Below are 15,968 nucleotides of genomic sequence, written 5' to 3' on the forward strand. Positions count from 1 at the left end.
AAAAGAAATAGTATATACAAAAAAGATAATATTAGGTAGTCTGTGGTAAGTGGCGATTGAGGATGCAGGTACTAAATGCATAATCTGACATTATTCAGAGAAACTTCATGGGATAGGCATACTTACCAGACAATGAGAAAAGGTCAAATACTTATGGAAAAAAGCCCAGGCATGGGCCATGTTATCCAAAGGCAGAAAGACAGACCATAGAACATCTGGAGTTTCTTATTTTCATGGTTGAGGATTCCTGCCTGGTAATATTCCTGCCAGATAATATTTTGATGCTAAATAGTAAAATGCCATATACATTGTTTTATACATCTCTTATAACATTTTCTCCTGTTGGCTGGTTCTTCCTCTTCAATATTGTTTAATTCCTTAGGCTACATGATCCCATACCATCTTTGTTTTCTTACTATTTCCATAACTGATCAATTTGTCTTTGTAGAATGCCCTCCTCCAACCTCCAAATGCCAGTATTCTCCACAGTTCAGTTCTTGTCTTTGCATTTGAACTATCAAAAAAATGTCATCACCTGAAATCACACCGTCACCCTTGAATTCAACATTCAGTTTTGTTAAGATGGTCATCTAATTTTTATCATCAACTTGACCACTTCCTCCTTAAATTCCACTTTCATTTTACCAGAGTATTAAGTACATTTATTCCTCAATGCACATTCTTTTATTAGACTTAGTGATCCACCTGTTTTTCATATTCTTCATTTTACCCAGACAGTAATCATCATCAGAACTCCACTGCTACTGTATATTCCAGGGCTTAAAAACTTCTCTCCACAAAACAGGTTCCCCCATCAAATTCCTCACTTCCACTGATTGTATCATCATTTTCCCTGTCTTCCTGGTTTACAGTATCAGGCATATTTGATTTCTCCCTCTTTCTATCTTCATGCCTAGTCACTGGAGTTGATTATTCTGAAAGTCTGCTTTTATGTCTCTGGCACTAGGAACAATCTAAAAAAAATTTTTTTTTGAGCAAAAGTAATCAGACACAAAAAAGTATTTATTGCCACACCATCTTCTCCCTCATTGTCACCTGCTCCACTCAGCCCTGTCTCCTCATATGTGGGCCTTTGTGTAGTTATCATCTTCTGTACCTCTAATCTCTGGCCTCTTCTAACCCGTCAGCACTTTTTAGCCTGATTACTTTTCTTAAAAATACATATTTAATAAGCCCAGCCTTGTTGCAATTAGTCACTTGATGCTGTCCAATAGAAATACAAATCAAGTCACAAATGTGAGCTATGTGTATAATGTAAATTTTCTAGTAGCCACATGATAAAATGTAAAAACAAACAGGTGAATATCATTGTTATATTTAACCCAATATACCTCAAACGTGATCATTTGAAATGTAATGATTGATAATAATGAGATTTTTTTTTCATACTGAGTCTTTGAAATCACACATCTAATTAAGACTAACCACAGCTGAGGTCACCTAAACTATATGTGTCTAGTGGCTACCATATTAGACAATGCAGCTCTGCGGTATACCTTGAGTATATACATACCTGGCTTATGCTCTCACCCTTATATCCCTCCTTTTTTCAACATAATGAGATCCTGATAATATCTCAAGGCTCTCCCAGTTTAAGTTCTAACTCTCCTGGGTAGATTTCCCTAACCACCACAAGGCTATGATCTCATCTCATGAGATGTAATAGCTATACCACACAGCTGGCATCCCCTATGTCTGCCTTTTGTAATTAATGCATGAGAACTGCATCATGGCCAGATTGTCAGTATCCTGAAGGCTGATACTTCTCTCTGTCCTTCAAAACACTTAGCAGAGTGCTTTCATTGAGAAAACACAGTAAATATTTGTCGATGGAGTGATGATAGTAAAGTGTTACAGTAATTTTAGTATATAAATAGACTTTATTAATCACCAGTCCCATATTATTTACAAAGTGGCTGTGATACCACATTATACTATCACTGATTTCATTGTAAGGTTGACTTTATAGGTTTCAGGGAAGATTTATTTTCCCAAACTATAACATTTATTCTTGTTTTAGGATAAATGAAATATCAGAAATAGGATAACATACAGTAAATGGAAAGTGAAGTAAAACTAGTATAATTTTCTCTCTGTGATTTATTTGTATATGGAGTGATAAGAATATTGATAGTTGAAAAATAGTGAGCATATCAGTATTATTGAAGACATAATTTAGTAAGCTCCAACAAATATTGTCTGATTATCTTATCAGTATGGAGGAATTCTTGGAAACAAATTTAGAAGATTTAATAGAAGAATGTGTTGGAGAAAGTGATTTGATAAGGGATCTCCACATCAATTTGTATAGGGAGGTTTTGTACAATTACTCCATGGACGGGTTTAAAGGCTGTAGCAAATGCTTTATCAGGGAATAGTAGATCCAATGGTGGGCTATATGTTTACATATAAAAGGGGCACTTGATGAAATTTCACACAAAGAATTGCTGATTAAAGTAATGAATCCTGGTATAGAGGGTAAAGAAGCTGAATGTGGGTAATATTTTCTTTATCCTGTGGGGGATTTGCTTATATTACTTTCATATCATGTAAGATAGAAACTGCCAGTAGGCCAAATGGTGATTAGTTTGAAGAACATAACTCATTAACATATTACAAAGTCTAGGGTAAGTTGACAAAGCAAATCTTACATAAAGTGTAAAATAAGTGAAGTCTGTACTTAGAAAGCACTCAAACTTTACTATTGCCAAGTACTCTATTCTCCCTTCAGGCCTATTAATACCCAATTATTGCCCACACCACCTCCATTTCATGTGATGGGACTTTTCAGATGTACACTGATTTTGCTGAAAGCCCTCGCAACTTAAAGATTTCAAGATACAAATACATGGTACAATGACTGGCATTAGGGAAACTAATATGGTTGAAAGCCCCACATCAACTCTTAAAATTATACTATAGCCTTCCTTCAAATAAAACGATGCTAAAGTCCAAAACTCATGATATTTACAAAAATGGTTTAGAAAAAAATGCTTCCTAAACTCAATCAATATTTTTAAAACAACTAGATGACTATAAACAAAATTACAATATTTGTGCCATGCATATGCATCTATAACGATTTGCTATTTAGGTAACAGCTATTGTCAAATGGATAAAACCTAAACTGCAAACAAAGGCCTGAGTTGTATATATATTTATTCTTCTTATAACTAAGGTTGGGTTTTTTTGTTTATTTAAATTCAATTAATTAACACATAGTGTATTATTAGTGATCCAAGGGGTTATCATTTATTTAAATGCAGGCAAAAAACGTGCCATGCAGGGAGTAGGGAAAAATAAATAATATTCTGGTTGACAGTTACATTTGTGAATCCGCCTGGAATAGCGGAGAGTGTGGGTAGTAAATGGGTTGAACACGATTCGTAATGTATGCCAGCAGTTATGTAGCAAAGCTTAGGTACAACCTGAAATAGTGATGGGAAGAACAAACACAGCAGGTGCCAAAGCCAAGGATAAAGAGTGGATTATCCAGTCAAGGGGACAAGCCATACATGGGAAAAAGAAATGGATGCTCAAGCAAAACGAGGATCAAACCAGCAAAAAAGTAGTTCAAGAGAGAAGTATTGGAGAGGGACAATCCTTCCAAGAATGTCAATGGAAGATTTTTATTTTTTGTTTGTTCATTTTGTTTTGTTTTTTGGCAGATAAAACTAAAATATATGAGTAGTAAAAGATACTGGCTTAAAGAAAAAGGATATGGGGCATGGGATAAGTAGAAAGTGGGAAAGCTATAAAGATGTCTGTTAATTATAGCTATTATTATAAAAAAGCAGTTGAAAATTTCAGAAATCCAATCCCTAAGTAAATCTATTGAGTCTTGTAAATGCTTCTTCAGCACTAAAATCAATGCAGGAAACTGGCACAAACCTTAAGAAAAGAAATACAAACACAAATCAAGAGTAATAATCAACTTTGAGTTTAAGAGGTGAAAAACCATTTACTACAGGCAGCAACAAATTGTAGAGAAAATAAAACTGAACAGAATCTGAATAGGAAACTAGACTCAGGAGCTGGTATGCAGTATAATGTGTAGGCCAAAAACAAAAATAAAAGCAAAAGACACTGTTTTCTAAACTATTGAATTAATTATGAATTTGACCTTTATCGATTCCTTTTCTTTTTCCTTCTTCTCCTCCATCATCATCATCATCATCATCATCATCATCATCATCATAGCTCCCTCTTACCTCACCATGGCCAACTGCTTATCATGACTACAAAGCCTTATATAACCTATGATCTGGCCTCCACCTCCTCTCCCACCCCTGTAATACCAGGCTTTTCCTGGCTCACTATACTGTAACCATACTGGGCATATTTGTGTTCTTTAAACACTAAAGTTTGTTCCTATGTTAGAATCTTTGCACATATATGTCTTTTCTGGAGGTCCTCACTCCTTTCTCTTTCCATGGCTGGTCCCTCTGTTATTCACGTCTCAGCTCAAATTATCACCTTTCAATAAGATTTTCCTAACTACCCTATTCAGCATCACCCAATATTTGCTATACAGTATTTTGTTTTATTTTCTTCATGGCATTTAATTCTATTTAAAATCATCAATTTATCTGCTTATCTGTCCATCTATCTATCTATAGTGGTTGTTTGTTACCTATGTTACCTATTAGCGTATAATCTGTAGCAGAGCAAAAACCTTGACTTTTTCTTTCCCAAGCTATAACTCCTAGTGTCTAGAATTCATGGTAGATGCTCAAAAGTATGTGTTAAATAAATCAGTGAATGATTTAAGTATTAAGTGAAGAAATCCACTGTATTTTTGAAACTCAGAACAGCCATGAAAGATAAGTATCATTTCCTTTTTTATATCTATTTTACTGAAAAGGAGACTGACTACTCTGTGAGCTTAGTTGATTTATGGAGATCACGTGGCAAGTAAATATGTCCACAAGACTATTGTTTTGCCCCCTACAATATCTTCCTTACCTACCCCCAGAATATTGTGAGGGTCACATAAGATAGTGAACAGATTTTAGAACACTTTAGTAATGTGAGATATTTTATTTCAGCTCTTACAGATATGACATACTTATTTGCTAATTACTGATGAACATCACTTGTTTATAATCTGGCAGCTAGCTACATGAATTCCTAATTTTCTTGTTTTTATCATAGAATAATAATGCCTCAGTCAGAGTCTAGGGAAGTATCCCTAGAATACACATCTGAATTCCCTTGAGATTACATTGAAGATTAGCTGTTGACCTCAAAGGAGTTGCCTTTGTAATGATGTCAACAAAAACCTCAAAGAAGTCACATTCTATGTAATGAATCAAAACTAGGACAGAGCATTAGGCACCCTGTGTAAACCGAAGAAAACTTTACACAAAGATGATACTGCAGATTGGTTTTTGTCTTAACCTTCACTACACCAAGAAGTCTTCCCACTTTGGGTAATATGTCAAGAAAAATTTAGTTTTAATTCATACTTTCAGAAGAAGAGAAAGTAAAACATAACCAACATAATAGCAAATAAAAATATATTATTGTAAACAGTCTAAAAATTTTTATAAGGGACTAAACAGCAATAAAATAAATTCAACTTCAATTCAAATTTGAATAAAAATGGGATAATAAAAAATGAAGCATAGAACTGAGCTTACTGAAATTAATTAATCTACTTAAAATCACTTTTGCATCAGTAAATGAAGAAAGCTGTCTAAATTTCTCTTGGGTTTAGGAAGAATCTTGGCATATGTTAATCCTGGAAACATTGAAGTCTTCTTTAATGTTGGTCTTCTTAATCAAATCTTTATGGTTTTAGTTAATACTTTAATATATCAGAAGTTAATTTTTTTAGAGATTTTATTTATGTATTCATGAGAAACAGAGAGAGAGAGAGAGAGAGAGAGAGAGGCAAAGACAAGGCAGAGGAAGAAGCAGTCTCCACGCAGGGAGCCCGACATGGGACTCCATATGATGCGGGGTCTCCAGGATCACGCCCTGAGCTGAAGGCAGCGCTAAACCACTGAGCCACCCGGGCTGCCCCCCAGAAGTTAAATTAAATGATTATACCAAAGACATATGCTCTAATAGATAACAATGAATTATAATCAGTATTATAGAAACTAATAAATATAAAAAACATTAAAATTTTTTCAACTCACCTGCTAACTAAAGAAATCTATCAAAACAATAAATGATGCAATTTTACTTATCAAACTGACAAAAACACGAAATTCAAATATAACAGTATCTATTAGCTTCAGTATAAAGAAGGAGGTATTCTCATATCTTGCTGGTAGGAGTGTTATATGTTATAACCTTTCTGGAGTGCAATTTGGCAATAGGTATAAAATATATAATTTGATATGCAAGCTTGACTGAGTCCAGCATTCATCCTTTTTTATATAAATTTATTTTTTATTAGTGTTCAATTTGCCAGCATATAGAATAACACCCAGTGCTCATCCCGTCAAGTGGCCACCTCAGTGCCCATCACCCAGTCACCCCCAGCCCCCGCCCACTTCCCCTTCCACCACCCCTTGTTCGTTTCCCAGAGTTAGGAGTCTTTCATGTTCTGTATCCCTTTCTGATATCTCCCACTTATTTTTTCTCCTTTCCCCTTTATTCCCTTTCACTATTTTTTATATTCCCCAAGTGAATGAGACCATATAATGTTTGTCCTTCTCTGATCCAGCATTCATCCTAAGGAAATAATCATGATTCATGCAAATATATAGCTTTGAGGGTGTTTATCTCAGGGCTGCTTATGCAAGAAAAAAAACTAACAACAACCTTTTCGATGGGTCTATCAAATTATGTTTCATCTATAAAATTAAAATTTAAAATAGCTGTGCAGTACCTAAAAATGTTGTGGAAAAACAAATTATATTATTTTAAAATATTTGTGGAAAAGTAAGTAAAAAATAGGAGCAACAAAATGCAATTACTGAACTTATAATATGTATGTTTGCACAAAAAAAAAATCCAGATTAGTAGTTATATACCAAAAAGTCTATAGCAGCTGTCTCTTGGTGATAGAATTATGAATGACTTTTGTTTTCTTTTTTTTCATCATTCTCAACAGTGAATATAGAATTATTTTTGTATATAGGAAAATATGTATTATCCTTATAAAATAAAATAAATCATTATAAAATTCTGGTTCATGACTTAATCTTGAACAAAAGTGAGATAATGAAAAAGTGGGCACTATCACAGAGAGTAAGAAAAGAAGAAAAAATAAATTAGAAATATGACTAAGTATAAAGAGAGGGATGGGAGAGATGGGAGGACCATATTCCAGAAATATGTTTCATTCCAAGTAATACTGTGAGCAGGTAATAGACTTTTCATTTTTACTATGTAGGCCAAAAATTAACAGTCAGCAAAGTGTGTAAGTTTTTTTTAATGTGTGTTTCTTTAATTTACCCTCTTCATCAGTGTCTGAAGACTTGGTGTTATTTCTAAATTTCTAGACCTAGAAATTTCTAGGTTTTCTTAATGATTTGGAAAATTTTAAATAAAATTAAATATAGAACACAAATTAAATCCATTGAATATTTCTTGTAATATCAGGGGCCACCATTAGCCATAAGGTCTCATTATTATTATTGTAGTGATGTTATTTCTACAGTCTATAATATTTTGCATGGTAGAAAGACATTTTTGTGTACTTTATTGCACTTATTCTCACCAAAACTCTTGAAAGTATTGTATTATTTTAATTTTACAGCTGAAGAAACAAAAATCTAGCCGGTTTACGTGACTCCCCATCATCTCAGCAATACACAAAACAAATGGAAACTAGCCAAACCAAATCTATGAATCGTTCTTACACTAAGGGTGACTTTGAAGAACACCATTTCATGCCAACCATGAAACTCCTATGTTTTATTTTCCTTTTATAATAATAAACTATAATTCCAAATTATTCATTCTTTCTATGATTGATCTCTATGAGTATATAAGCCTGTTGATTATAGAACATCACAGTACAGAATTTGCAACTACTTTCCACAAATTATATCAGTTTTTTCCACATTCCAAGCACATGTTACAAAGAATGAATGTTCAAGTTCTGCAAATTATTTTTATTTCTTTTTAAGAAATTTAGCAAAGCACTATTCTTCACTTCCAATTTGATTTAGAAAGTATATATGTAATAAAAGATATGTAAAGATTATTTAAAAGATGTACTTTAGATGAGATGATTATAAACATCTATGACATCCAAGAGCCTTTAAGGTTAATTTTAAGATTAAACTGGAAGCACATCGGGCTCCCGGTGCATGGAGCCTGCTTCTCCCTCTGCCTGTGTCTCTGCCTCTCTCTCTCTCTCTCTGTGACTATCATAAATAAATAAAAAAAGTTAAAAAAAAAAATTTAAACTGGAAGCAAATTAGATTAATTTACTAAAATATTTTATTTTTCTATCTATATTGTGGATTTTTAAATATAAAGTTAGAAAGTAGCCTCAACTTGCCATCAGGGAAATACAAATCAAAACCACAATGAGATACCACCTCACACCGGTGAGAATGGGGAAAATTAACAAGGCAGGAAACCACAAATGTCGGAGAGGATGTGGAGAAAAGGGAACCCTCTTACACTGTTGGTGGGAATGTGAAATGGTGCAGCCACTCTGGAAAACTGTGTGGAGGTTCCTCAAAGAGTTAAAAATAGACCTGCCCTATGACCCAGCAATTGCACTGTTGGGGATTTACCCCAAAGATACAGATGTAATGAAACGCTGGGACACTTGCACCCCAATGTTTCTAGCAGCAATGTCCACAATAGCCAAACTGTGGAAGGAGCCTCGGTGTCCATCGATAGATGAATGGATAAAGAAGATGTGGTCTATGTATACAATGGAATATTACTCAGCCATTAGAAACGACAAATACCCACCATTTGCTTCAACGTGGATGGAGCTGGAGGGTATTATGCTGAGTGAAATAAGTCAATCCGAGAAGGACAAACATTATATGTTCTCATTCATTTGGGGAATATAAATAATAGTGAAAGGGAATAGAAGGAAAGGGAGAAGAAATGGGTAGGAAATATCAGAAAGGGAGACAGAACATAAAGACTCCTAACTCGGGGAAACGAACTAGGGGTGGTGGAAGGGGAGGAGGGCGGCGGGGGGGGGTGACTGGGTGACGGGCACTGAGGAGGGCACTTGACGGGATGAGCACTGGGTGTTATTCTGTATGTTGGCAAATTGAACACCAATAAAAAATAAATTTATTATTAAAAAAAAAGAAAATAGCCTCAAAGGAGCATTCAATGAGAAACAATTAAACTTAGCCTCTGACTCATTGAGCTCCTTTTTGCTCTTGTTTTGGATATTTGGAGGAGAGAGGAAAGATGTTAGCATCCTAATACCCTGACTCTGAGTTCCTTTATCTTTCCTATTCAATAGCATTTGCCTCCAATCCATGGCAGTCATTTACTCTCATTTATAGGCTGGATATATTCAAAATTATTTGTGTAACTCAGACTTTTCTTCTGAGTTCTAGAAACCTTTACCTTAACTTAAAATTGACATTTGGTTATCTCACAGACATCTCACAAATAATATGTCTAAACTGGAACTCTTCTATTCTCCTCAAATTGAATATATTTCCAATCTTCACTATCTCAGGAAATGGCAGCACCATACATCTAGTTACTAAAGCCATCATCCTTCATTCCTTACTCTGCCTCACCTTCACATCAGTAAGACTTTTCTTTGTACCTACTAAATCTATTGTCAGTCGATCCAGGGTTCCTTTCCCTCTACTACCCGTATGGTAATCCAAACTTCCTTAAAGAATTTCATTTCTATTTCCAACCATTCTCTCCCCAGCTTGTCATCAAATAAAGAGGTAAAAAAAAAAAAATCACACACAGCAGCCAAAAAATCTTTTAAAACAAAACTTGCAATAATAACAAGGTCCATTAATTTTTCCAATGAGCTAACTATACATTTCATGCCCTAAGTAAAATATAGATTTTACATGCTTCTATTTCTTTCTTTAGAGATTTATTAAGGTACAGTTAACACATAATATACTGTACATGTTAAAGTATAATTTGATGAGTTTTGACAGATGTATATACCTGTAAAGCCATCACAGCAATCAAGATAACAAATATATCCACCAACTCCAAATGTTTATTTATGGCCCTTGTAATGCCTCTCTCCCATCTTCCTTACCTACATCTACAGATGATCACTGATCTTATATTACTCAAGATCCATTGATATTTTCTAGAAATTGACAGAAATGAATTAATATTTCCACTTGCCTAAACTAGTCTTATGGAATCCAAATTGTTTTTTCCAATTTCACTCTTACAAAGTGAAAAACAAACAATAACAAATAGGTTTACAGGTTTGATGAAAATCAGTGGAAAAATAGCAGCATGATCGTCCAATTTTGAGAATGGCTTAAAAACTTCTGAAACCCTATCAAACTTTGATAAACTGGTATCTTTTACAATCCTAATTTAAACTGCCTATATACTACTAATAAATGTCCACATTTTAATTAAAATTTGACTTAGCCTTTTCCTCCCCCCAGTTGTAAAACATAGATTTGTCTCTTTCTTTTTTCACATTATGATAATACTTTGGAAGATTCTGTATTCTAGAGACCCTGTGATGTTAGTTAAAGCAACTAAATGGGCTTTGCATATGTTTGCCAAAAGCTAAATCTTAACAAAAGTTTACAGTGCATGGAATATTTCATTTTGTGAAAAATTTTCATAAACTTTTCCAAGAGAAATTTGTTTTTTTATTTAATAATATTTGATACTTATTAACATCATTCATATAAAATTGTGATTATAAAGTATATTGAATTAATAATCTAAGGTTATCATTTATCTTTCCAGAATAATCATAGCATGTTTTGCTTCTTCTTTCTTTAAAAGAAATGTTTTCTATTGCTCTTTACAACAATGACTATGAAAGGAAATGCAAAATATAACTAATTTCAGTTCTTTTTAGAATTTGACATTTTTTACTACCTACATAATATAAACATGCATCATTTAAATGAGCCATATTTTAATAGCATCATTTTCTCAACATTCTAACTGACACATTTCTTTTTGTTTAGGGAGACGTCTGGTAAACAGCTGTGGGATCTAAACAAGTAAGATTTAAAGCATGCTGAGTTTGTTTTGGGTTGGGGGGGTTGGCCTGACTTTCAACGTTTTTGTTTGTTTTATTACTTAATAGTATTTCTTTAATACTGTGAGTTGTAGCTTTTTAGAAAAGTGTTAACAATTTTATTGTGGAGTATGAGAAAAAAAAAGTGAACTTTTAACAATTTGAGATTGTTTGGAGACTTAGAAAACCTACCTGAGTTTTCTGTATATGGTAGGCAGACATAAAGACATTGCAGATGGGGTAAAATTTCAAACCCAATGTAATGGGAATGTTTTTATGAGAGTGAATATGAATCCATATCGTGAATTTTTACAAGGTATTTTTTTTACAAAATATATATTGCTATACTTGTCTTATTCTTGCCTCTTGCTTGTCAGTAGAATAAGTCAATGGATGGTTGATTTGATTTCCCAAACCACCTCACATAGAACCATGACTCAATGCCAGAGAGTTTGGGTAATGTAAGATCCACCCCAACATTGGAATGAGATGTGTTGGGATGATGAGAGAAGAGGTTTAATTTAATAATGTTAATAATGGAGTAGGAAGGAGAAGAGATGGAATGAGGATCAAAAGGAAAGCAAATGAGTAAGGGGAGAATTGCACATAATAAGAAGGAAGAAAGCAGATCACCATAGAAATAAAGATTTTAAAAAAGATTACATACATTATATACTTCATTTGTCTCTGGAAGAACAGAATTAGAACAAATTAGGAAGAGAGAGCAGATATTGGAACAAGTAAGACTACAGAGCAGATATCAGAGAGACAGGATATGTCATAGGTTGTGTTTGAGAAAAAAAGGGAAATAGAAAGGAGTAAATAGTAAAAGATGGGGGAAGAAAGTTTAATTTTTAATGTTTCCTACTTATTTGACAATTCAATTACTTGAAGCTAGACTTATATAGTTTTAAAAAATATAAGCATTGAATATTTCAATCTATCTTATTGAAGAAAAAATCCTAGATATTGTATAATTATGGAATGTTTCCAAGAATCTCGCTTTATGCTCAATTTAAGCCATGCTTAAATGAAGAAAATGTTTCTTGACTTGTTTTAAGTTTTCTTATGAGTATTCTAAACTTGTTCTACTCTTAAAATCACATAACTTCTGAAAAAGGGAAGATCATACATTTGGAAAGGTGAAATAACTTATTAAAATGCATTTTTAATTTACAGAAAGTATATGTTAAGCAATTCAAATTTATAGTCAGAACAATTCAAATTACTCCTGCATTCAGGGAAACAAAGCCCTAGATTTACCCTATAGTTATCCTGTAATTGCTATTTACAGGCAACGGAAAGGTTAACAGTGGTGCTGATCTCAATCATAATGTACAGATTTACCAAAGAAACTTGTAGAATCGACATTTTTTGTCTCAATGCATAAATCATACAGATTCAACAAGATAATATCCTTTGTATTGGCATAATGATTTAAATAAGTAAAAATTCCTTTTTTAGCACCCCTTGGGAAGTGTGCTTTTAGGTTTATGATTGTTACTGCTGTTGTTCATTGTTTTTTTAGTGGCTATAATGTGTTAATCATTGACCATCACAATATAAAGTCTCTTCCTAACAGTTGAAGTATCTTGGGAAAAAGATTTTGGTTATTTATGATCTGTTATGTATAAAGTTATCACTAACGGTCTACCATCCATTATTTTTTGTAACTATAGAGCAAAGTTCAATGACGGCACAGTAAAGAAGTTCCCATTGATTCTGACTCTAAAATACTGGGCAAAATCCCAACATCACCATGATGGTCCATTTAATCATTCTGGGCCTCAGTGTTTTCATGTTCAAATGAGGATAATACTACCTACTCACAGGATTACTATGGCATTTGAACAGGTCAGCAATGTGAAAGCATTTGGAATTTGGTCAACATTAGTGGTTGAGGCATGGGTTTGAGCACCCCAGAAATTCCTAGCCAAAAGCCCATAAGCCACACAAATGACTTTACAAGGTCGTAATTCAACTTTATCATTGCAAAAGTTATTTGGGGGGTAAATCAACCTATCATTTAAAAAGCTATAGTCATCATCTTCATGGCTCTACATCTGGAGTACAGGAAAAGTCTTTCAGTCTCATAAAAATCTCCACCTGCTGTCTGGTGCTGTACATTTCTCTCCTGGAATAAAATTAGGACCTCTCTTCTATTTTCGTGGCACTAGGCTAGGTGGTTTTATGTACATTTCCTCAGATAATCTTCAAGTCAATCATAAAGAGAATATCTGATTGCCCCCCTTCACAGATGATTCTCAGAAAAGCTGACTAATGTGACTGAGTTCACCTAGATTAAAAAGGAACAGAGTTGCAATTGGGATCCAGACTCTTTTCACAGCCCATGTACACTGGGAAATACCCCTGCCTTTCTTAGTGAAATATAGTATTTTCAATACAGATATTTGTGGAAATATTATAGCAATGATTTTATCCAAATTGGTGTAGCTAAAATGTTTCAGGAAAAGAGGAAGAAGAGGGAAAGTGATTGCTAGTTCCCAAGGAGGGGGAGTACTGCTGGAAGGGTAAGTGGTTAGTCTCACCGACTCAGTTCTGTGCCTTGAACAAGTTCTGTGGGAAGGCATTAGTGAGAATTAAAAGCAAACAAACACAAAATCTTCAATTCTTTCCTACTTGGCTAGTTGACAGCAAATTCCTCAAGTCTTCCTGCATGTGCCTTTAAAATCCAATTCATCAATATTCTTATGATAGTTTAACAGAGAGAAGTCCAGTCCTATATTTCTATTTATTGACATTTTCTCCTTAACAAAAACCAAAGACCCTCTTCTTTGTATACCCCTGCTTTTCTGCCAATGGTATGAAATTTGTGGTTCATTTGAGTTGGTCTAAGTATACTTACTGAAGTCAGAGAAGGGGATAATTATTATATACAAATGCATCCTGAATAGTTCCTTTGAGACACCAGCCTCTTGAACCTCTTTAGGGGAAAAAAGCTGTTAGAAAAAATAAAAGTGAGGCTCTAACATGATGGTTAATAGTTTAAAAAATATATTTGTTTCTCATTAACTTCACAAAAATAAACCTGTTTTAGCTTTTTTAAGACAGGTTGTCCTAAAAAGTTATACTATTGAGCAAAATCAAGAAATAATTCTCTATTTCTTCATACACAGGTATACTCACATGCACAGACATACTAACAGACACAATTACATGTACACAGAGACTATAGCAGGATCATTCCCTACTTTCTTTTTTTATTATTTTTTTATTTTATCTTTTTCATTCCCTCCTTTCAATGAAATATCCCATATTATCTGGTTTTTTTTTTTAGAATACATTGGAAAAGTAATTTTGGAGAAAAGTTGAAATGATTGAGTCTTAAATGTATTATACCACTTTTAAAACTTTAATAATCCAAGCCTATCTAAAAGCTATGTTTGAAGTAATCACTGCTGTGCCTTGTAAACAAGAGGCTGACTGTGTTTAGAAATATGCTTGCATTGTACTGATAACACAATACAGATTTTTCTTTCCTCAGATTGTCTCCAGTGTAAACACACTACTTGATAAAGATGACAGGAAAGCTAACTTGATTGCTAGGCAGCTGTATTGTTATTACCATAGATAAACACACTTATTTCCTCTTTGGAGTATTCCTAGTAAGGAATTTCTGGACGAGTATAATGTTTTCTTTCGAGTTGATTATGATCTTATTTATTTTAGGTAATCACATAGGTATCCTTTATACTTTTGTAAGACTGGATTTAAAGCAGAGAAAAGTTCAGAGGGAAAAGGTGAGCTATTAAATGGTGTTTTTCAGGGCATGATTAGAAACAGGGATGTTATTATTGGAGTCTTATACAAAAGGAGGAATCAAAATTGTACAACACAAGCATGTTTCCATCTAGATTATGAGACCCAAATGTTATCTTGGGATCATGGAGGAGCTTTATTTACAATATCAAGTTTGCTTATGAAACTCAAATAAATGTTTCCAGGAAGAAAAGAGGTAATAATAGTAATGGACCAAACAGTTGTTTATTTTGCATGGTTACCTCTTGATTTTGATACAGAGTTATCGTTCTCCTGTGAATCTTATATAAAGCTTACAATTTACTTGCTATAGAAAAATGTTCATTATCTGCAAAAAAAAAACTCCAGATTATGAGGATCAGCAGGCATCAAGAGGGCAGAAATACAGCAGCAGAATTCCGCAGTAAGAAAGCATCAGAGTCCAGTCTGGTTAAATTGTAGGATGTACATAACAAGGATCATGTTACCTAGGAACTATGGCTTGCGCTTTGGCACTTTCAGATAACTCATGTGCCCTGAGTGTCTTTTTGTGATGAAAAGGAAGGGTTGATTTAGTGGGACCGGAGTAATGGAACAAATGCTGACAATAGCACCTTCACCACCACTACGAAAAAACCCATCGGACACCTTCCATGTCTGATACAGCCAGGACTCCCGGAATTGTGATGTCACTTTGAGTAACTGGGTCAGGGCAGAGGTGGTCCTGTCTATAGTACCCATACATGCAAGAGTACTAATACTTGGATAATCTCGTATAGCCACATATTTATATCTGGAAAAAAAATCAGTATCCAAAAGAACTATTTCAGCATAGCAGATTAACTGGCCTCCAGTACCATCTACAATGCAGCAGGGAAAGGAAGAAAAAGAAGCTTGTTGCATGTGCCCTTTGGGGCAGTAAAACACTCATCATTCATCTGATACAGAGTGTTACCAAAGATAGAAGTGAGTGAAGATCCTTCCATATTTGAAGACTATTATTAGTTCTGTCTTGTGAGTGATCACTTCTTTGCTATCATCAATG

General features: G+C 34.0%; 1 protein-coding gene across 47 annotated transcripts in view; it reads left to right on the forward strand.

The window, feature by feature from the left end:
• PTPRD (protein tyrosine phosphatase receptor type D) overlaps positions 1-15,968 on the forward strand; it is a 2,173,792-nt gene that overhangs the window by 1,508,703 nt on the left and 649,121 nt on the right. For all 47 annotated transcript variants that reach the window (XM_072728319.1, XM_072728317.1, XM_072728336.1 and 44 more), the window contains one exon: positions 11,112-11,147. The gene's annotated coding sequence lies outside the window, so the exon portion shown is untranslated. The remainder of the gene's footprint in view (positions 1-11,111; positions 11,148-15,968) is intronic.

Source organism: Vulpes vulpes, chromosome 12 (genome assembly GCF_048418805.1).
Source record: "Vulpes vulpes isolate BD-2025 chromosome 12, VulVul3, whole genome shotgun sequence".
Lineage (NCBI taxonomy): Eukaryota > Metazoa > Chordata > Mammalia > Carnivora > Canidae > Vulpes > Vulpes vulpes.